Source organism: Sinohyriopsis cumingii, chromosome 4, assembly GCF_028554795.1.
Source record: "Sinohyriopsis cumingii isolate HCF-2022 chromosome 4, ASM2855479v2, whole genome shotgun sequence".
In the NCBI taxonomy this organism is placed as follows: domain Eukaryota; kingdom Metazoa; phylum Mollusca; class Bivalvia; order Unionida; family Unionidae; genus Sinohyriopsis; species Sinohyriopsis cumingii.
This window is the reverse complement of record NC_142964.1, coordinates 117289915-117314082: the sequence shown is the minus strand read 5'-3', so window position 1 is coordinate 117314082 and position 24168 is coordinate 117289915. Positions and strand designations below refer to the sequence as shown.

At 40.6% G+C, this 24168-nt stretch overlaps 1 protein-coding gene across 1 annotated transcript in view; it reads right to left on the bottom strand.

The window, feature by feature from the left end:
* The window catches only part of LOC149801962 (uncharacterized), a 47164-nt gene that overhangs the window by 22261 nt on the left and 735 nt on the right, over positions 1-24168 (bottom strand). The gene's annotated exons all lie outside the window — the stretch shown is intronic.

Genomic DNA, 24168 nt, shown 5'->3' with positions numbered 1-24168 from the left:
ATATACGGATTATTGAGTTACTTCAGAGAGACGGCCCATTTTAGAGGCATGTTATGAACAGAGAATCAAAAGAAGCTGTATATGGTTACTCGTTGTGACCCAAGAACCGAAACCTGCCTTCACATACACGTTTTGAATATTGAATGACCCTTGACCAAAATGAAATCGGGTGTAATTCAGATTTCTTCTCAAATATAAACATTTTTCTTCGTACTTAATTTTAAGTCACATGTGAATACATAAAGACATCTGTCATGACTATACTTGTCACACAATAGACGACTTCCATTTCTGCTACGACAATGTTTCAATTTTTCAGCATTATTGTTTAGACTGCAAATTACAAAGTCTTTCTGATATTTGCATCCTTTGCCATCTAAATATAGGTTTCGAGTTCTGTAAATTATCGCTTATTTCTCACACGGATGTATAGATTAGTTACGAAAAGTTTGGTTTTTTTTATATCTTTCCTTTTTTTAAATTATTTGATGCATTTTTTATATAAAATAGCCTTTAACGAAATGTATCGCTCTAACTCATATTCCGTGTCAAATAATTTCGAAAATTAATAATGAGATATGTCTTTCATTTTCAGTCTGCATAGGTGCTATTTGTTACATCCATGTCTTTACGTATCAACCCTATTTTTTTCCTGACACATTCTTCATGCTTGCTATTACGTGGTTTCTGGTGCTAATAGATAATCACTAATATAATCTTGCAAATATATTGGTGCTTCTAAATCTACTTCTAAACTACTATTTTTTATCAGATCTCCACTTTAATAATATTTCATTCATTCTTTGATTTTTGCCTCGCTTACGCATGTATATTTTTTCACATGCAACAGTTGACATAAGGGAAATCCGCAAAGCTACTTAGTACCTGTATAAATAATACATGACCTTGCATTTGATGAAACATATGGTCCATCATGATTATATTTAGTACATTAAGTTGGTCTCTTAGTAAATACTTCAATTGTGCCAGAATAAATATATAACATAGCTAGTTACTAACTGTGATGCTACTAGTTTTGGCTTTACTAGCATTACTGTAACTATATGGATCTAGTTTATAATTTTGTAGGCAAACATTTCTAAATTCTTCAAAACTATAACAAGATATCAAAAAAGATTTTCAAACTAACAGTCATGAAGATTACAGATTGGTCTTAATTTAACATATTCAATGACAGCTTTCACATATTAGCAGTAATTTTCTTTTTGAGATTAAAATAAAACTGATAACTAGTAGTAATTTATTTTGTTTAAACCTATTCAAGTCATCAATACCTTTAGACAGGTAATGTATTCCTTAAAAATGTGATCGTATTTTGATTCATTGTTTCATCGTATGATATCCTTCATCATCTCTTTTCTTTTTGCAGGTTCGTGTAACGAATCATTTATAAACCGACAACAATCCACAAATCTAATTCTTCCTTAGACAATTTGTACTCCAATTTTGTAGTATACCAAGCACAAGATATATACTGAGTGAAATATATTTTTGAGAATTCTTGTTTCGATAAATCCAGTAAACTTTGTAACATTGCCGAACTCTCTTTGACTTTGACCTTCGGGAGAGTTACAATTTAGTGGATGCCGCTGCGGCTAAAGAAGAAGAGGTCGTTGTCAGAGGAGTAGTTCTTTTAGAAACGGGTTTCCATTTATTCATCAAATTATGAACGACGCGTGTCAAATCGGGTTTGGGCGGCATCACGAGCATCGGCGAGGTCGAAGAAAATGAAGACATGGTCGCATAGGGACGTTGGTTGGGGGATTACGATTATGTCCGGGCAGCACTGCTTCTCTTTCTGGTAGAAATTGTTTTCTTTGGGCTTTTCTTTTTCTTGGGACTTTTCTTTTTCTAGGGATGTGACCTGATCGTTCAACAACCGCTCTTCTTCTTCTAATGTCTTTGGGGTGATGATTTTTTCTTGTTGACTGCTTAGGCATTACGATCCCATTTTAAGAATGAACTAACGATGACACCTCCAAGAGAGCCACTGCCTTCCGGTTTCGAAATGGTTTGCCTTTTTGATTGATTATCGAATCTGGGATATGCCATTTGTGATAAATACACTATGTATTTCTCAGAAAAAAAGCATTTGGTTTCATGATGAAAGTGAATGATGCCTTGAAGTAATTGAGGTGCTGTCACCGTAAACCATCGTAGGACTTCTTAGAGACTGGCTTCTAACGCACAGGCACGCACTTGTGGATTGTTTTCGCAATTGATGCCGTTCAGGGCACGAATCAATTTGGCTGGAAGGTGAGATTGAAGAGAAGTCATGCTGACAATTGTGGGACAGAAAAGTAGTGTCGGATGTTGTTATAGCTTTTGTCAAGCCAGTTGGTAGGTGCAAATAATTGATCCTCCTTCTTGGCAGCAGTCGTGAAGTAAAAATAATCGCGTGTTGTGGGTTTTAAATCGACGAGTAAATATGCATGAGGTGGCTGAGTGACATCGTCGTACGCATAAGTCAGCCAAGGAGTTCCTAACTATTTGGCTCATATTTACACTTTAGATTAACTTCTGGGACTTTTAAAGAAAACTACGTAATGAGCATTGAGACTAATGGTGCAATAAGCTTTACTTTGTTGCAACAAATTTTGGGTAATGTAAATGATACTGGCATTACAATGATGCCCTTTGCGTGTAAAACAGAGTTTAATTTCTTCTTCGTCTTCTCCTAACATGTCGAAGATGACCAGATGTGTTTAACTTGCGTCAGACTTGATTCCGTAGTCTTCACAAGGAATGCCTTACAAAAAGACAATGGATTCTCCTTAACTTTCTTGAAGGATACTGTAAGTCGATTGCCATTCGTTTTAATACCACAAGATGCGTTGGGTTGGACGATCGGTCACAATGGTTTTTGAGCTCGATCAAACGTTTGACAAAATTCGGTTGAACCTTGCACTATGCAATATTGTTGTCAATACGTATGACTGGCAAAAGTTTGCTGGAAAGCAAAGCAATGGATTCGTTCGTTCGTTCGTTCGTTTCCTTCAAGAAGGCAGGGTTTAGAGGATAAACAAATCCGACATTTCTCTCCGCAAGGAATGTGTTACTCTCGATGGCTAAATCCTTGGTAACATTTCTCACAGAAATATCTGGAAACAAGGAATCCGATGATAATGGTAATGGCATCGAAATGTTCTTCGTGATGATAGAAGTGATTGTATTTTCCGTCTGGGAAATATTGGCCTCGAACAAAAGAGGCCCACATACCACTTGAGGGTATACTTGTAATATGTAGCCTGGAGCCAAGAGTCTCGCATTATTTGCATTTCAGGAATGCAACAGGCAGTATATTTAGAAAGGGATTAAGGTTTTTCTTCATTTGGCAATCTCTGAGGAGAATTTCTTTTCTAGAGAGGCGGGTGGCCCTGAAAAGGACCGCTTGGTGTTTATTTTTTTTTAACAAACTCACCGAGTGGCCACGATGAATTTTAATTTCTTTATACCCTTGTCGCAGCCAAGTTCTATTCTTCACTTGATATTGTAGATGATTTGGTAGTGATCGCTGCTTCTCTTCATATTCTCTCATGGATAGTCAGCGCAAAGTAATGACTTTGTGTGAATTATTGGCACGGGAAGGATTTTTCTTTTCGGTCGAAGTCTGATACATTTCTCTCAGACACCTTAACTCTTCCAAAATGTTTAGTAGCACCGTCAACGTTTGACTCTCATCGTCTTTCTTCACTCCGTCGCATTCTCTCTTCTCTTCTTCCTCTCTTTTTCTTCATTCCTTTTCTTACTGTTGATATTGAATTACAACGGCTTGTTCGGCTTCTTTCAACTGTTGTACAAGTTTCTCTAATTCTTCTTTCTGTCTCTGTCTAAATCATCTACCCGAAGTAAGAAAGAGAAGGTGATGTATATACTGGTACCGGTACAATTTTTTGCAAAGAGGAAAGAAAATCGACTAAATCCCAATTAAAATCATTCTCTACTGGAAGTATGGCCCTGCCATCACTCTTTGCATCCCCCGCAGGCGCACCCTTCTACATCGTCCTCTTAGTTTCCGCCACGCTAAAACTATGTCGCATCAATTCACTACGAACGGACGCTGGCGCAAATATGTACTGTATGCGACGCCACACGTAGCTCTCTTCTGATTGGAAGAAAGACTCCGCGTTGTGTCTGAAGTTTGTAACTCGTTTTTTGATTGGTGAAACATGTCAATCGGTTTTGATCTGCACTTAGACTATAAATACCCGTGTCTTTTACCATGGTTTCACATGATCTCACGACAAGATGTGGACACACATTGAGTCATCCACCCTAATTTCTGGGATGCTGTTCAGCCCGGACTATCACGAAGATTACAGATAATAATAATAATAATAATAATGAGAACTTTGTATAGCGCGTAATCTTTAGAAGCTCTATGCGCTTTACAACATTAGACAACACCTATAAGATAAAAAACATATATGATGATGTGATTACAAAAACAAACACCATGAAATTAGAAAACATAAAAAACATGCTGAGAATATTTAAGGTAGGAAACATTATTAGGTCTTTAAGTTTGTTCTTGCAGTCGAAATAAGTGAGTTTTGAGAGTACTCTTGAATGGTATCACTGTATCTTTGTGTCTAAGTTCAGTGGGCAATTCATTCCACGTTGCTAGGCCCTGGTATGCAAAAGAACGCTGTCCATATGACTTTGTTTTCATAGTGGGAACAACGAGTATACGATTGTCAGAAGAGGAGCGTAAGTATCTTGCTGGTGTGTACAAATGGGTGAGGTCGGATAAGTATGTTGGACTAGAGTCCGTCAATGAAACGTAGCACAGAGAACAAATTTTGTGTTTGATTCTGGATTGAATGGATAGCCAGTGTAGGGTACAGAGCAGCGGGGAGGTGTGCTCTGATCGTGGTACTCTAAGTATGATTCGAGCAGCTGTGTTTTGAACCTTCTGAAGTTTCTGGAGTAGATATTGAGATGAACCAGACAGAATTGAGTTACAATTGACCAGTCTTGAAAGCACTAATGAACACACAAGTGTTTTAGTGGCATCAACTGAAATATACGACTCTTTTGGAGGAGAAGGATTTGTGTGTAGAAGCAAGGCTGCCTGTGGAAAGTCTTTGTGTACGGTCCCACTGTGAGACGAAGTTTAAAGAAGAGAAGATCAGTGCGATGTTCCGTTTGTTAACTGACTTTGGTTAACAAACTCTTACGGTCCTCTTCAGGACAACTAATTTGCCCCGAAAAGATATACTTTTGAACTCTTACGAAATGTTATTTTGCCTTTCTGTTGTATAAGTGTTTATTTGTTTGCTTGTGTATGTTGATAAGTCAAACTTAAGACCCTTTACCATTAAACATCCCTTTGACCCTCTAAACAATTATGACTCCATAAACAAGTTTGACTCTATAAACTCTTTTGAGGCTTTAAACCCTTTTCACATAGCTTTTTCCATACGTACCTAGAGGTCAACTCGAACACAGTTCCCACCCGACTAAGGCCAGTCACTTGTAACACTTCGCATTTGACCCACGTGTCAATTACCGTGTAATTACCCATGTTAATTTCCTGCTGGAGGCTATAAACGTTTCCGATTTTAACGTGGGGTTTTCCATTGTGGCCACCGTGTCTTATATCACTACTTAGATATCCCTGTGGAAGAAGGTTTGTATTTCAATTTCTGTTTCATTTATTTTAAATCTGGGCTTTTTAAATGTATGAGCTGTTTAGTAACCAAATAAATTAATCCATGTATAATGTTCTTTCCTACCTCAGTCTGGTCTCATATCTAATTATGTGTGATTATTGTTATTATATCCCTCGATCACATTAATCATAACATCCACCAATTTTCCGGTTTCGTTTTAAGAGAAATTCCTCATTCTAGTTCTCACGGTTCTACTAAACCTTTCTATTTTAAATGTTAATTTATGCAAATAAGTAGGGCTATATTCCGCAATATCTTCTCTTACATTTTCCCCCATCATCAAACTGTGACGTTGTTGGTTTTGCTTCACTGGGGATAGATTATGCAATGTATCGGGTATATCCTTACCTCTTTCGACTTTAATCGTTCTTTAATCCATATGTATTTGACGAACATTTCCATGACAGACAAAAGGTAAATATTTTAGGGCAATACTTGTATGCTTGAAAATGGACTATATATGCCTGCCACAAGGAACCAATATTATTAAAATAAAACCTTTTGTCCGAAAATATTTTTCTCACAAGCTTTTTATGTGAGGAGGATTTTAGTTGTGATCAATTCTACTGAGTGTACAATAGTAGTATATCTAAATATATTTTATTTGCCTTAAAACAGGGATAGGATCAATTTCGGTAACTGAATGCAATGATATTGCTCCTGTTTTAGACTTTTAATTTAGATGGTATAAAATATGGCGTAACATAATCTTATTAAACATTAACGTGAGAGAGAATGAAATTATTATCTTACATATTTGTAACATTAAAATTAATTTTCTTTTTGAATTAAATAAAGATGAAGAGTTACGGATAAATTTAAATTGAAACGACCTTAAAATGTGGAATTTGTTTTCTCACCTTGGACTGATTTGCAATAATTAAAACTGTAAGGTACACCGACGATATTATTTCTATTCTCTACACAAATAAATTTCATGGCTCGTTTTGAGCTGCATTTCATGTAAAATTCAAAGAGAGTATTACTCTTCGAAATCTCTACAAAATAATTGACAAAAGCAGAAGAGTAATTAACAAAAAAAGTAATGTAAGATTTAAAACTGTTACAGGGACTTTTCATAAGCCTGATCTATCAGGTACGTAACAGTACACATAGTTGGCGACGAATATACAGCTTTAAATCCTACGGTGATATTAATTTCATTCAACTTCTCATAACAGATCATTGATGACTCATTTAAAAATCCTACTTGAATATTTTCTTTTTCGTTCTATAGTACAATGCATATAAAGTATTTTGTTGGAATTTAAAGGCCTCTGGTATAATAAAACACATGGATTGTCAGCTATGGTTACAATTCGCATGTCGTAATATAGAAGATTTATGACATTAGAAACAGAGTTGATATAAAGCTCAACATAGCACATATGTATACAACGTGATATACATTTACATGTAACTAAAAGGTAATTTGAAATAGCCATAGGCAACAGTTGATAAAGAAAGTATACTACGCACGAGTCGGGCAGATATTTAGGTCAACAACTTTCCAGATGTTTAGGTGACTGAATAAGTAGTATAAGGGGTGAGATTAGCGACAATGGGAATTAGCATTAAAAACACACCCTGGGTAAGATTAGCGACAATGGAAATTTAACATTAACCACCCGGGGTAAGATTAGCGACAATGGAAATTTAACATGGGCAAAAAACCCTGGGTAAGATTAGCGACAATGGAATTTAACATTGGAGAAAGGAAAAAAAAGGAAATATTGAGATTAGCGACAAAGGCATTCGAACAATGGAAAAAAAATATCGATTCTAGGGACAAAGGCAATTGAACATGGGGAATAGAGTTTGGGTCTGTCTAGGGACAAGGGGAATTAGCATTACATGGGAATAAAGTGTGGGTCTGTCTAGGGACAAGGGGAATTGAATATGGGATTTTTTTAAAATTTTTTTTTAAATTTAAATTTAAATTTAAATTTAAAAAAGGGGTAGGCAATTGAAAAGTCATTCTCTTTTCGAGAAATGTGGGTGGCCCTGAAAAGGGCCTTTGGTTTTATGTTAATATTAATATTAACATAGACGGCATCTGTCACATCTTCTTCTTCTTCTTAAACTCATTCTAACTGCAGGTCCATACACAAGTACCCTCTTGAGGCATCCTTGTCTTTCTATGTAAACTCTTCTCATCCATAGACTAGTATCTGTCCTATCAACAACAGTCCACTTGGACCGGACATACATGAGCATGTCCGTCCTAAACATCATGGAAGACACAAGGGTGGATGATTCAACTGTGGTCCACATCGTGAGGCGACGAGAACAGGTGAATCAATGCAGTGAACTGTGCTTATTTATAGGTAGAGGAAGGATTGAAACGGATTGAGTTCATTCACCAATCCGAACACGAGTTACAAAATTCAGTCAGTCCGCATCCAATCCGAAGAGAGCAGTCTGTGACGTCATGTGGTCTATATAGATTCGCTAGCGCCTGTGTGCTGTCAATCTATGCGACAGTGATTCAACATGACGGAAACTCAGAAAACGATCCATTGGGGTGCACCAGCAGCAGAGACCGCCCAAGGGAACCCGGACTTACTTTCAGAAGAGGTACATTGGGATTTTGTGGATTTTCTTACCTCGCAAGAATTTGTTCCGGAACCTTCGTCTCATTCTTCATTACCACAAGTGGAAAATTTTAGACAGAGACAGAAAGAAGAATTGGAGAAATTTATGCAACGACAAAAGGAAGCGGAACAAGCTTTTCTCCTACAGCAACAGCAACAGCAACAAGAAGAGGTAAGAAAAAAAAACAACAACAAGAAGTAGCAGCAGCAAAGAAACAAGAGGGTGAAAATCAAACGGCTACGGTACTGTTGGACATTTTAGCGGAGTTAAGAAGTCTGAAACAAATGTATCAGACTTCTTTATCACGACCGAAGAGAATACGACCTTCCCGAGCTAAACACGCCAACCCTGTGACTAAACCTATCGTACCACCCTTAGTGATTTCAACCCAATCATCATCATCAGAAGTAGGCCTCGGCCGTGGCAAAGGCTTAAGGCAGTTAAAGTTGATTGCTTAAACTCACCCCTACACCAAAAAAGGCCCTTTTCAGGGCCACCCACTTCTCTCGAAAAGAGATAGCCTTTCAATTTGCCAATAACTCAAAAATCAACACAAAAAAAACATTTTACCCTTATAGTACATGTCTGTGTACGAGTGCGTGAGTGTAGCTTCTTATTTTAAAATCAAAACTCAAAGACACTTACCTTATATCATTAATGTATTCTTTTCTCCATAGTTACAATCCAATTCACAATTCACAACAGAACACTTTATAAATTACATTCACTTCTTCTGTTTCTTTTTTTACTCTCTCTTTTTTTTAATTTCTTCACCGTCACAGTCTTTTCCTCCTCTTCCTCCTCACTTTCTTCCCTTCTTCTTTTCTTCACCTGGCTGCTTTCTTCCTCTGAAGAATCTCTTTCTTCTTCTGAAGAATCCCTCTTTTCTTCCGACTCCTCTTGTTTCTTTTTTGGACAATCTGGAGACCAATGTCCTTTTTCTTGACAATAATAACAGGTATCTTGACTTTTGTCTTTTCTAGCCCCTGTTTTTGTTCTTTTTTGACGGTCTGGACACTCTGAAGACCAATGCCCTTTCTTCTGACAGATATAGCAAGTATCTTGACTTTTATCTCGAAAGGAAGGAGAGTAGTCCGTCGGCTGGTCTAAAGAGAATTTTCTAATGACCCCTCGCAAAGCTCTGATGAAACGTTCCATCTGGGTAGTCTCTTCCATCGTTGTGCTCGGTTTGAGAGTGAAATGAATAGTGAAAGGACAAGACACACACCCTTTTTATATACGCTGGTTTGCCATGACTATAAATTAGTCTATGGTGTTTAAACTTGAGTCATTTGACGTTTTGCACTCAAGATGAAACGATCCTATTGATTCGAGAAGAAAGAAGAAGAAGAAGAAAGTAAGAGGCAGAAACGTGATCTATCGCCTCGTACCAGAGCTGAAGTCTTGGCACAAATTCATGCCAGTGATTTTGAAGAGGACATGAGTGAACCAGAATCCGAACCCTCTAAACCAAGTTCACCACTCTTAGTCAACCCTGAAAAGTACTATTCCATTCGAGAGACGGAAAAGCGCTCCTCTAGGAAATTTAGAACCACGGCTTACACCTACACAGTGAAGTTTAAAGATTTCAAGTCCGTCGTACCATTGGAGAAAGCAGAAGGGTTTATCACCGAGATGTGGAATTCTTTGCGCACCGCACTCAAGCGACAATGTCAACCCAAAGAAGACGATCGCTTGACACTATCCATAGATCACGACAGCTTGAAATCCCCTGTTTGGATCGAGTTTAGCAGACCCGCAGAACTAACCCCTTCCAAAGTCATGGACAAGATTCAACACGTACAACAATCTAATGACCAGTTTGACATCACCGATGGTAAAGCCACACTGAAAATGGCCCACGTGTCTCCTCCTCAAGGGACCGGACAACGCAATAAGGTGTTATTGGTGAACGCCCATCGCAACACCAAAAAGAGTCTCGTCCAAATTCACAATTCTCAAGACCAGATGTGTTTAGCCAGGGCTATCGTGGTGGGACGAACCTATGCCGACAAGAACGACACGGCAGAATAGAAAAGAGCCTGGAAAACTATTCAACAATCCGACCGAGCCAAACAACGAAATGAAGCAGAACTCCTGTTACAACAAGCCGGCCTGTCCAAAGACACGCCCTGTGGCATTCCTGAGATGCAAAAATTGCAATATGTCCTAGCTCCACGCTACACCTTGAAAGTGTACCCTCAAGAAGTGTGCGGGCCTCTGTTGTTTCGAGGGAAATACTTTAAGGACGGAAAATACATTCATGTCTATTATCACGATGACCATTTCGATACCATTACCACTATCACTGGATTCCTGGGATACAGTTATTACTGTGAGAAATGTGACTATGGCTATAACAATCGAGAGCAACACAAACGTTGCGGATGGAAATGCCCAGGATGTTTGGCCTCTCCACCCTGTCTGAGCGAAGGACAAGAAAGAGTAGATTGTCCTGCTTGTCTGCGCACGTTTGTCAGCCCTGCCTGTTACCAACAACATCTGAAGACGCAAGGTTCACAGCAGAAATGTGCTTGTCAACTGCTGAGATTGTGCCCTATGTGTCGACAAGGCCTACGTACCAATAATGCCAAGACACACGTATGTTCAGGAAAGAAAAAATGTCACATTTGTCACCACATCGTGGACCTGCAACACCAATACTACGTGCAAAAATACCAACCCCCACCAGAGAAAGAGGACGGTCACAAGAAGAAAGGCAATTTCATCTTTTTCGATTTCGAATGCATGCAAGAGACTGGCATTCACATTCCTAATTTCTGCGTGGCTCATCGAGCGTGCGAGAAGTGCATTCAAGAACCTATCTTCAGTCATTGCCCTCACTGCAGTAAGATTCCCGGAGGGCGTGAAAAAATCTTTCGAGGACCGAACACGTTAGCCGATTTTACCCAATGGGTCTTAGATCCCATCGATAAGACGTGGAGCCAAGAGGACATCGAACGTTACGGAGATTGTCATTGTCATGCCACGGTGATGGCTCACAATTTCTCCGGATACGATGGACAGTTTCTTCTCAGATACTATACGGAACCAGGCACCGAACGTCCTAAAGTGACTTTGAACGGAGCCAAAATCATTTTCATGCAAGTGGGACAAGTTCAGTTTAAAGATTCGATGAGCTATTTGGCCATGCCTTTGAGTCGAATGCCTAAAACGTTTGGAATGACAGAAATGGCTAAAGGGTACTTTCCACACTTTTTCAATACGGAAGCCAATCAACATGCCGTTCTACCCCATTTGCCTGAGGCTCACTATTACGACCCCGACAACATGCGTACCGAACAACGAGAAGCTTTCTACGCTTGGTACCAGACTCACGCCTCCGACCCTTTCGACTTTCAGGAAGAAATGCTAAAGTATTGTCGTTCCGACGTGGACATTTTACGACGTTGCTGTGGAAAATCTCGAGAACTGTTCATGGAACACGGAGGGGTCGATCCTTTGAAAGAAGCTTGCACCATTGCCAAAGCGTGTTCCTTAGTGTATCGACAACGATTCATGCCTGAAAACACCGTGGCTGTCATCAGTCCTCAAACGACCCACTATGTCAAATGTCAATACTCGGTCAAAGCCCTACGTTGGTTACATTACTTGTGCGACAAGGAAGACAAATGGACTCAGCATGCCCGCAACGGAGGAGGCGAAAAGACCATCGGAACGTATTCGGTCGATGGCTGGGACTTAGAAAACCCGAAGATCGTGTACGAGTTTAACGGTTGCTTATTTCACGGATGTTCCGTCTGTTACCCTGATCGTAGCACTAAAAATTAGTTTTTACAACGAACCATGGAAGACTTGTACGAGGACACTTGTCAGCGACGCCTAAAGTTAGAACAGCAAGGATACCAAGTGGTGGAAATGTGGGAACACGAGTACGATCACCGTATGAAAACCGATCCCGAGTTTAAACGTGCCGTGGAAAGTTACAAGCTGATGGACCCCCTAAACCCGAGGGATAGTTTGTACGGAGGAAGGACCAATGCCACCTGTTTGCTGTACCAAGCCGACGAAGAGAAAGGAGAAGAAATCAAATACTTGGACGTGTGTTCGCTGTATCCTTACGTGTGAAAATATTGTCCCTTTCCTGCAGGGCACCCACAATTGTTCACGGAACACATCGACCTGAAAAACATTCGACAATACGAAGGCTTGATCAAGTGTAAAGTTTTGCCTCCCACGAACCTATACCATCCCGTCTTACCTCACCATTGTCAAGGCAAACTGATGTTTCCATTGTGCCGTACTTGTGCCGAAACGTGCAACCAAGACCAACCTTGTCAGCACACCCAGGAAGAACGTGCCTTGACGGGAACCTGGATCAGCGTAGAATTGTTCAAAGCTCTGGACATGGGATACCAACTGTTAGAAGTGTACGAAATTTGCCACTTTCCCAAGACACAACAATACCACAAGGGTGACCCCAGTCAGAAAGGCATTTTCGCTGACTACGTGGATGCCTTTTTGAAACTGAAGCAAGAAGTCAGCGGCTATCCTTCCTGGTGTCACACTTCCGAAGACGAAAAGACATTCAAAGAGAAATACTATGAACAAGAAGGCATCTCTTTAGACCACATCGAGAAAAACGAAGGCAGGCGGTCGTTTGCCAAAGTGATGTTAAATTGCTTGTGGGGTAAAATGGCACAACGACCGTGTTTACCCAAGACGGAATATTTGACAGCACCTTCCCGCTACTTCCAGATGATTCACGACAAAACCAAATACATGAAACACGTTGACGTCGTTCGCGAGGATTTGATCTTGGTCAATTACGAAGAAGATCTGGACTTTGTACAAGACGACCCCTTTGGAAATGTCATCATTGCGGCTTACGTGACAACTCATGCTCGCTTAAAATTGTACGAAGCTTTAGAACTGTTAGGGGAACGTGTCCTGTACTTTGACACGGACAGTTGCATTTACATCCATCACCCGAGTCAACAGCACCCTGACATCGAAGGAGACCGTTTAGGAGCCTGGACAGACGAACATCCCGACGACAAGATTCTAAGTTTCGTCAGTGGTGGTCCCAAAAATTACGGCTACGAATACCGGGACCCACAAGGAGAATTGCACACGACGTGTAAAGTGAAAGGATTGACTCTGAATTATCGTACCAGTCGTGTGGTGAACTTTGGGGTATTGAAAGAAGCCTTGCAATCGGGAGAGGATGCAAACTTTAAAGTGACCACCTATCAACCGAACAAAATTGTACGTTTACCCACTCACCACATCGTCAGTCGACCCTTGGAAAAAGTCTATCAAATCGTGTACCAGAAGCGAGTGCGACTTCCCAATCATTTCACCTTACCGTATGGACACGTCGGTATTGGTCTGTATATAAAAAGGAACCCTAGGCAAGATCGATAGTTCATTGTGACTACCAAGACCAAGCGAACAAGATGAATACTTTCAGAGAAACACAAAACAAGTTTAGACAGGCACAATTCAAGTGTGGGGGCTTCTGAAGTGAAATGCGATTGTGAGCCTTGCGACTTTTCAACCTGTGTGAGTGACGGTGCCAGAAGAACCCGTCACCCAGGACGGGACTGTCGTGGACAGACCTGAAAGACCCTTTCGGGAGGACACTTGTGTGACCTTACCCCCTACTGTAGAACTGGTTAGAACATTACCCAAAACATGTTGTACAGACACTTGTGTTTATTCCACGTTAATGGTTATCATGTGCCTTTTATCCTTATACTTAAGCCTTTGGCTTTTATGTATTTTTGTCTTTCGCATTCATGTTTGAAACATTCAATAAACGTGTTCTGAAAAAAAGTATATAAACTCTTGTCTTGTTTGTTTTCGTGTCACAAGTGACATTTCTCACACTATGGCTACCTCTGCTGGCTCTGCTCCCTCTTCCTCTACTCTCAAAGTCATCGACGAACACTTAGATCGTGCCAGTTGGAAGGCTTTGTATCTTCGCCATCCCTTTAACATGCGCTTTGCTGGACCTAGCGGTTCAGGCAAAACCGAATTCGTCAAACGTTTGATCGAACATAAACATCATTTGATCGATAGGCCACCTCAACGAATCGTGTGGTGTTACAAAGAGTGGCAATCGGCGTACAGCCTAGTGCGAGAAAGTCAAGGCGATTCCATCGTGTTTGTGGAAGGCATTCCTAAAGAAGACGACGGCATCGTCTCTGACTCCCGTCAAACCCATTTGGTCATTTTTTACAACATGTTAGGAGAAGACGAAGAAGAAATTAAACTGTGGTTCACGCGCAAAGGGCATCACCGTAATGCCAGTGTCGTTTACATCACCCAAAATTTGTTTCAACAAAGTAAAGCCCATCGCACCATCAGTCTCAATGCGCATTATGTGGTCTAGTTTAAAAGCCCTCGAGATAAATCGCAAGTGCAAGTCTTAGCCAAACAGTTAGGAACGCCTTGGCTGACTCAGGCGTACGACGATGCCACTCAAACTCCACACGCCTATTTACTCGTCGATTTGAAACCTACGACCCCCGAGGATTTGCGATTTCGTACCCACTTGTTTCACCACTGGTGCCAAGACGGAGGGCCTGTCCTGTACACGTCTCCGTCCCCGACTTAATTTCACTCCACAAAAAAAATCTATAAAAACCTCAGACCCTTTTCGTCTGTCTCACACAGCGTCAACATGACGTCCCCTCAGTCGCATCTTCCCGTCAAATTGATTCGTGCCTTGTATGGCATCAGCCGAGAAAAAAATCCACAAATACGAGCTCGTGTCTTAGAAGCTAGTCTCAAAGAAGTCTTACGATGGTTCACGGTGACGGCACGTCAATTACTCCAAGGAATCATAAAGATTCCTCATCAAACCAAACGCTTTTTCGATCGAAACAAAGTCACTTTGGTCCAACTGGCCGATCCCCGCATCGACACTCAAACCAAAAAACAAATCATTTTGAAACCTGGAGGGAGCGGTACTCTAGGAGGGGTCATCATTCGCTCTCTCTTAAGATGGGATCCTAATGCCCCCAAACTTCTCCCCAAGAAAAAAGTCCAACGAAGCCCCAAGAAGAAGAAAAAGACCAGGTCCCCAAGAAGACCTTCTCCAGTGGCGGGACCCTCCTCTGACCAGACACCACCCCAGAAAAAGAAAAGAAGCCCCCAGAAAAAGAAACAGAGAAAAAGTCCCCAGAAAAAGAAAAGTCCACAGACGAAAACTAGTCGCAAGAGAGGCACTTCGGCCAGGATGCAACTTTACACTCGCAAACCACGACCTGCCACGGCGGTGACCGCATCTCCGGCAGCCTCACGTTCATCCATTTCTCCGTTGATGACACCAAGAACTGAAGAGTACTTGGAGACGTTGATCACACCAAGAACTTCTCCGTTGATGACCCCCAAAAGAACTTCCCCAGTGGTAGGACCCTCCAATTTAGTGGCAGTGGCTGCTGCTCACAAAGTACCTTCTCCCAAAATCAAAGTCCAAGAAAGATCGGGCATGTTACAAAGTTTACTGGATTTGTCCAAGGAAGAACTGGCTCGATTTAGTCCGTTACGTACCCCTGCACGACGTGTCATGCCTGCCCTCAAATTGATACGACGTAAAGACAATCAGTGGTGACGCGTTCCAGTATAAAAAAGGTGTGTGACCAAGTAGGGTATCAGTGTTTTTTTGGTGCTCCTGAAGACTCAAAGATGTCACCCTCCAGAAAACCACAATGAAAGAAAAGAAAAGGACTACCACCACGTTTAATCAAACATGGGGACATGTTATCTGTCCTGTCCAAAGCTTCTCCACCTCTACGAAAAAAACTCATTCAATCGGCCTCCAAAGAGGTCATCGATACCGTGTGCGAATGTTGTTTGAACGTCTTGAAAGGCACGATCCCTTTGTCCAAACACCAGAAACAATGCTTAAGCAAACATCGTCACGTTCTTCGCCAAATGGTTCAAAAGAAAATTCCGATTCGTCAAAAAAATAAGATGTTGGTCCAACGTGGAGGCATTTTACCTCTCTTGTTAGGCCCCTTACTGAAAGGAGTCTTGGGAACCATGTTGGGAGGACTGGTGGGAGCAAGATAAAAAGGCCCTCGGAAGTCCCAAGATTTCAGAATCGACCCCTGACAACCCCATGGAAGGACGAAAACTAGCTTTAGTGCCTTACAAACGATGGATGGAATACCATCGGTGGCAAGAACAACGCACCCCGCATTTACCTCCCAATCCCCATTTGAACGAGATGTCCCAGTTACAACACGAATTGCAGTCCTTGATGGATCGCCAAGATTTGTCCGAAACAGAAAAATCGCAAAAGTACGGTCAACTCTTGCAACGACTGCAACTCTTTCACCAGAAAGCTTTAGACGAAACAGCTCTACCCACTCTGAAAGATTTTAAGACCTTGATGAAAAGTCCAGCACCATCACCAGTACCAGTACCAGTACCAGTACCACCACTACCAGTGACCAAGACAGAAAAAGGAGAAGAAGAAGAAGGGTTTCAAACTCCACCAGAAAAAGTACGCAAGTTAACAACACCACCTACCTCCAGAATTGGATGGATTATAAAGATGATGGCCACCCCTTCTTCATCACAAGAGAAAAAGAAAGTGAAGACAGAAGTGAAGACAGAAGTGAAACAAGAACCGATATCCCCCGCTCAGACATCCTCCTCTTCAACACCTATTGCCGGTCGCACACGCAAAGCATTGCAATCCAAGAAAATACCCCAAGAGAAAAAGAGTAGCATCCTCCAAGAGTGGGTGTCTTATTAACACACCAACCAACACAAAAAATGGAAAAAGTCTTAGCCAGCATTTACTACGATCCCTCCCATCCTGCAGGTTACGCAGGAGTTGAAAAATTGTATCGTGCTACCAAAACGCGACTGAAAAGTCTCCGTTTACCTCAAGTGCAACGATGGTTACAAGAACAAGCTACCTACACTTTACACAAACCCATTCGACGCAAGTTTGCCAGAAGTCGCACCCGAGTGGAAGGCATCGATCATCAATGGCAAGCCGATTTAGCCGATGTCTCTCATTTGGCCAGCTACAATCGTGGCTACAAATATTTGTTTTGTGTCATCGACGTCTTTTCCAAATTTGCCTGGGTCGTGCCCTTGACTTCCAAATCGAGCAGCGAGTTAGTGTGAGCCCTGCAACGAGTGTTGAAACAAAGTGGCCGTCACCCTCTTCGATGGCAAACGGACAAAGGCACCGAATTTCTGAACCAAGCTTTCCAAAAAGAATTAAAGAAACGTGACATTCATTTTTTTTACCACCGAGAATCCCGAAACCAAAGCCAGCATCGTGGAACGTTTTCAACGCACTTTGAAAGAACGCATGTGGAAATATTTTACGCATCACCACACTCTGAAGTACATCGACATCTTACCGCACCTGGTGCAAGCGTACAACCAATCTTACCATCGAAGCATCGGACGTGCCCCGCAAGACGTGACTCCCGACAACGAAGTGTTGGTGTCTGAGCGCCTGTTTGGTACGTCCCCGACGAGGGCTGTCCCCAAGAAAAGTGGAGAGTTGGCCGTAGGAGATTGGGTGCGCATTGGCAAAACCAAACGCACTTTCGACAAAGGTTACTTACCTAACTGGACGACCGAATTGTTTCGCGTCACTGGACGGGTGCATGGCCGTCATCCTGCCGTCTATAAATTGGAAGACATGAACGGAGAAGTGCTCAAAGGAACGTTTTATTTGCCCGAGTTACAACGTGTCACCAAAAAAGAAGACGACGTGTACGACATCGAAAGCATTCTCGAACGCAGAACCCGTAAAGTGGGCAAACGACGTGTCAAAGAAGTGAAAGTACGTTGGAAAGGATATCCACCCAGTTTTGATTCTTGGATCGACGCTTCGCAAGTCATCGACTATAAAAAGAAGTGACCATCATGCCTTTTCACACAGACGCAGCTACGTCGACCACTCCTCCTTCACCTAGTTCTTCTGTGCAAGATTTACAAAAACAACCCTTGTGGGTGTGGTGTGGAGAACGTGTGCCTAAAACGCAAATCGTCTTTTTCTGCCAAATCTTCGTGGTGTATTGTGTCATCGGGGCAGCCATCGCCAATTTGAGTTTGCAACAAGGAGACAAACAATTGTGGACCATTTTATTAAGCAGTTGCATCGGTTACCTGCTTCCCAATCCCTCCCTGAAATTCTCATCGAACGGGAACCACGGGAACCTTGTGTCCAGTGCCAGTGCCAGTCACCACTCCAACAACAATCACAACCAGAACCTCATTTTGGGCGGAGACACGCCTCTGACGTCCAGTAACCCCTCGGACAGCCACAGAACTCTGGAATTATGAGTCACCAAAACCAATTTTACTTGACCTTACCCAGTGACAGTTCCATGGAGGTGTTCCCCAACAACACGTTGTGCTGTTACACGGCTAAATTACCTCAAGCCATCCAGTTAGATCACGAAGCCCATTGGGAAGTGGCTTTGGTAGAAATGATTCACCCTACACAAATCCAAAACATCACCGAAAAGCAAAACACTTTTGAGGTCGAAATCCTGAACCAACAATTACAAGAAGTCATGAATGACATCGGGTTTTCAGGGGACACAAGACCATCCAACAATTCACCCTTCAATATCTACACCTTGAAAATTTCGGCAGGGTTTTATTTTAGTGGTCAACATTTGGTGGACACAATTGCTTCCAGGTTCGAGTTAGCCTTTGGCAAAGCCCTGAACAGAGTCAAAAAAAGTGTCACCCTGGAGTACCATAAAGTGGCTCGTCGCTTACTGATGAAATTTCAGGATACCCAAACGTTGTCCATCAGTTTTAATCGTGACTTGTTTGATATTTTAGGTGGAGACACAAAAATGGCTCCAAATTTTAAACCGAAGATCAACAGCAATACGGAATTTTACAAGTTTTTTCGATTCCCTGTAGAACTGAACCAAGGACTGAATTTGATGTTCGTGTACTCCGATGTGGTGGAGTATAACGTGGTGGGACACACCTCTGTGCCGTTACTGCGTGTCATTCCTTTCAAAGTGGATAGTACCACAACCAGTGACCAGGAAGGTGGAAACACTTACCACGTCCACCGGGAATTTGTACATCCTCATTATTTGCCTGTCAGCAAGTCGTATTTGGACACGGTCAACATTGCTATAAAAGGAGATTTGGGACAAAATATTCCATTCACCAAAGGAAAAGTCACGGTGAAACTCCATTTTCGAAAACGGTTCTCTCACGACTCGTAAGTCATGTATCGTCGAATATCTGGACGAAGCTTGGAGTCTGTTTGAAAAAGACGTGTTACGTTGGTGGTATAAAGACTTGCGTGAACATTTCTGTCCTCCATTAACGACTCGAGACATCCATTACATCAAAACCCTCTTTGACACATTCAAAGAGAAAGTCGAGATCGAAATTGATCACTTATTATCAGCAAAAGAACATTTAGTGACTTATTTTGATCGTGATTTTTCTAGAAACGATGAGAAAGTAAATCGTTGATTTTGTGACTAGTATGCTTATTTTGTTGTCTTCAGCTAGGAAACGTAGTGTCCATCCATGACTCAATGACTTGCAACAGTGGAAATCACAATTTCATTCACAACGTTGCCAACCCTGTTTACAGTAGAGTGTAAATTGAAAAAAATGTTTGATGTTATATTGTTGGATTTTTGTTAAAAAATGTTAGAGTTGTTGGTTAGTGTTAAGTGATTTTTGAATAAAAAATGATGTGTTTTGAAGAAAATGCCTTTGTGATTTGTTTGGCTATAAGAATGTTTGATTCATGCTCTTTGACTTCTTACTATCCCTCTCATGACACTCATTGAACATTGCGGCTCGAAAACCGTGGAGGGATGTTTTCCTTCACGTCCGCGCTTTGACTTTAAGAACCGGGTTGTTTCCAGTCTAACCATCCATTGTCGACTCATCCTCCTACGAAGATGTGCTCCAAACTAGCTGAGCTAAACGAAGCCTACGTGAATTTGCATAGGGTCAGACACAGTCTGATACCGAAGCCAGAAGAGATAGAGAATGTGAGAATGCTAAAAGTCACTGAAGACTTGATAGAAGAACTCTTCAGAGAAGAAGTGAACAGGGAGAAAGAAGAATGGACAGAGAAGTACAGACTTCAGAGACAGCAGCAACAACAACAACAACAGCAGCAGGAACCTGAACCTGAGAGAGGCTTTGTCGATTGTCGTATCGACACCAAAGAGTTCTTCTTCTCTTTCCGAAGAAGCAGACCTATCGCCAGAAAGTCTATCCTCAGAGGACATCGCATTCTTAGAAACTAAAAGATTGCCATAGCAAACAAAAAAAAAAAAACAAAAAAAAAACAGCCCTTCTCAGGGCTACCCCAATACTCTAGAAAAGAAATAACAATCAATTTGCCAATGTGTGTAGGTAGAGTAGTGTGAATATAAACACTAACTCTTTTTTATAGTGTGAGGGTATGTGTTTGTGTGTTTGTGTTTGTAACATCTCACGTACGTTGGTGTGGATAGTAGATTAAGATCATGTTTTTTTTGGCTGTTTGAGGTGTGGGGAGAGTAGATTTGGGGGGTTGATTGGATTGCTTTGCGTATGTGAATAGTATATTGGAGTGATTAATGAAAAAAAATTTTAGAATAGGAATGGGTAGTATAAAAAAGTGAGTGAGTGTTTCTTTTAGGTCCGCGCGTTGTTTTTTGGTCATGATCTAAGTAAGATCAATTTTATGTTTTTAGGGGGATGTTTTCCTTCACGTCCGCAGTTTTAGTATAAATTGAAACTCGTTCGGCAGTCCAGCTACCCTTGTTGATTGATCAACACCAGAATGAACACGAGACTGGCGAAACTGTTTGAACTTCATGTACATCTGGAATATGCCAGGCGCCTGTTGAAGGAACTGGTCGCGGAGGCCATTGTGGAAGAAGGAAGGATGAGAGAGGAGGAGGAAAGAAGAAATAAAGAAGAGGAGGAGAGAAGATACAAAGAAGAGGAGGAAAGAAGATACAAAGAAGAGGAGAGAAGATACAAAGAAGAGGAGGAGAGAAGATACAAAGAAGAGGAGGAGGAAAAGGAGAAAAGAAGAAGAAATTTCAGAATCCCAGAAACCGAAAATTGGGATTCTGAAGCCACATATCCTGCCTCTGCTCTCTCCCCCAAAAAAGTAAAAAGCAACTGGGGAACAAGATGTGTATGTGGCGCCAGGCCTGGAAGGTGCCACCATTAACCAGGTGTCCATGAAGTTCAAAAAAAAAAACAGCCCTTTTCAGGGCTACCCAATACTCTAGAAAAGAAATAACCATCAGTTTGCCAATGTGTGTGTGTGTGTGTGTGTGTGTGTGTGTGTGTGTAGGTAGAGTAGTGTGAATATAAACACTAACTCTTTTTTCATAGTGCGAGTGTATGTGTTTGTGTGTTTGTGTTTGTAACTGCTCACGTAAGTTTGTGTGAATGGTAGAGTATGGGTTTCTTTATTATTTCTTAGCGTATGTGAAGAGTATAGTTTGGGTTTTGTAACCGCTCACGTACGATTGTGTATTCGTCGTTCAAACCATTCTACAAAGAAGATGGCTTCGAACCACCTTGACAAAATGTAAAAATTACAAGACGTTTTAGACAATTTAGGAATAATGGAGCAGATGTTAGTGAGACTCAATGAAGACCACTATTCCTATAGTCCCCATCGACTAAAGATGGAAATTAATAACTTAAGAAAAGTAAAGGACATAATAAGTGGTGTCATGAAAGAAATAAAGGAGGAGAAAGAGGATGAAGAGGAAAGGATAAGAATACGAAAATGGAATGAAAAAATTGAAAAAGAAGAAGAAAATGAGAAGAGGAAGAAAGAAGAGGTGGAAGAGAAGAAGAAAGAAGAGGAGGAGAAAAAAAAAGAAGAAAAAGAGTGTAGGAGAGAAAATAAGAAGTTGGTGGAGAAAAAGAAGAAATTAGAAGCAGAAGAAGAAGAAGAAAAACCAAAGGCCCTTTTCAGGGCCACCCACATTTCTCGAAAAGAGAATGAGTTTTCAATTGCCTACCCCTTTTTTAAATTTAAATTTAAATTTAAATTTTAAAAAATTTTTTTAAAAAAAATCCCATATTTAATTCCCCTTGTCCCTAGACAGACCCACACTTTATTCCCATCTAATGCTAATTCCCCTTGTCCCTAGACAGACCCAAACTCTATTCCCCATGTTCAATTGCCTTTGTCCCTAGAATCGATATTTTTTTTCCATTGTTCGAATGCCTTTGTCGCTAATCTCAATATTTCCTTTTTTTTCTTTCTCCAATGTTAAATTCCATTGTCGCTAATCTTACCCAGGGTTTTTTGCCCATGTTAAATTTCCATTGTCGCTAATCTTACCCCGGGTGGTTAATGTTAAATTTCCATTGTCGCTAATCTTACCCAGGGTGTGTTTTTAATGCTAATTCCCATTGTCGCTAATCTCACCCCTTATACTACTTGAATACGTTACTACGTACATACTGTGTTTCCCTCTCTGTAAAGCCGTACATCTTAAAATATTTGCGCTAAAATAAGTTAATTGAAATTACACTTATTCTTTTCAACTAAATATTTGAATTCCGTTACGATGCACACTTTGGTCGTTTGTGAATATGGCTTGGATATTATTTGATCTATGATTCTATCTGACTTGGAATGGTGAAAAATGCCGTGGTGATAGCCTAAAAAAGAAATAATAATGCACGTTTGATTTTATGATTCAAGATTTTGATGGTTTTCAAGGTTTAGTAAATTCACAGTTATTTCTTTAAAAAAGTATTTTCTTCTATATTTCAAAATGTATCTTTTATACTGCTTATAATGTATTAACATGCATTTATGTATATATTATGTACGCACGCACGTACTTATATTTGTATGTATGGATTGACATATATACTATATTTTTGTATCTATCTGTTCATTCATAATATTGATATATAGTCTTTAGAAAGGTAGATCCCTGCTTACGGTTGGTGAAAACATTTCTTCAACTCGTTTCGTCTTATCTTAAAATTATCTAATTTGAGGGAAAATTCCTGCGAATAAACTACAAAATAATATTGGTAAAACAAATTTAAAATAAACATGGCTTCCTAGAAGGATATTGTTTACAATAAAATTCAAAGTTCTTAAAAGATAAAAATTGAGGCAGTGAGTCAGCAAACGGTTTCTGATTGGTGCATGCAAAGATGAAACAAACGATGACTGTAAATCCATATCAGTGGGAACGTAACAATGCAACAGTATAATAATTATGTCTTTTAATGAAGTGGATAGTATATTTCTTTACAGAAAGGGCACCTGCAACTATTTCAATTCCCAGAGACGAATGTTAACGTTTGGCCATATTGCTGTAGTTTATTGGATAGACCGTTAAAACACCGTGACATTCATTAAGTTATCTATCCAAGAGAGAACTTTAACACGATTTAAGCTGTCGGATAGGTGTTTGAGAAATATGCCGGTGTAGATGACCACTATAAAAATAATGTCTACTTAGACCTCCCCTTTCACGTCCAGTAGAAACTCTGTGGCGACAGAAATAAAATTGAATAGATTAACTTTCAAACCTACAATCGCATAAAATTTACCCATTCATAGGCTTCTTTAGAAACATTACGTATTATTAGGTGGCAGGAGCCAGTCTCGTAAATTGGCCCCTGGCAAATTTCTTAACTTAACACTACGATGTGACGTTTTCAGCTCCCATCGTTTACTAATTAAAGATATGAATATATTTATGAACTTGATGTTTTAGGCTTGTTATTCTTGAAATGTATGTCAGGCCTGTACACCTTCCATATTTACTCTGCAGTATGTAGAAAGTGAAATAGCTATAGTCGGCTAGGAAGAACTAGCATCCCATAGCAGTAAACACGTGGGTTCGGGGCAAGTAGAATATCTAAAACAAAAACGGCTTGGATGACA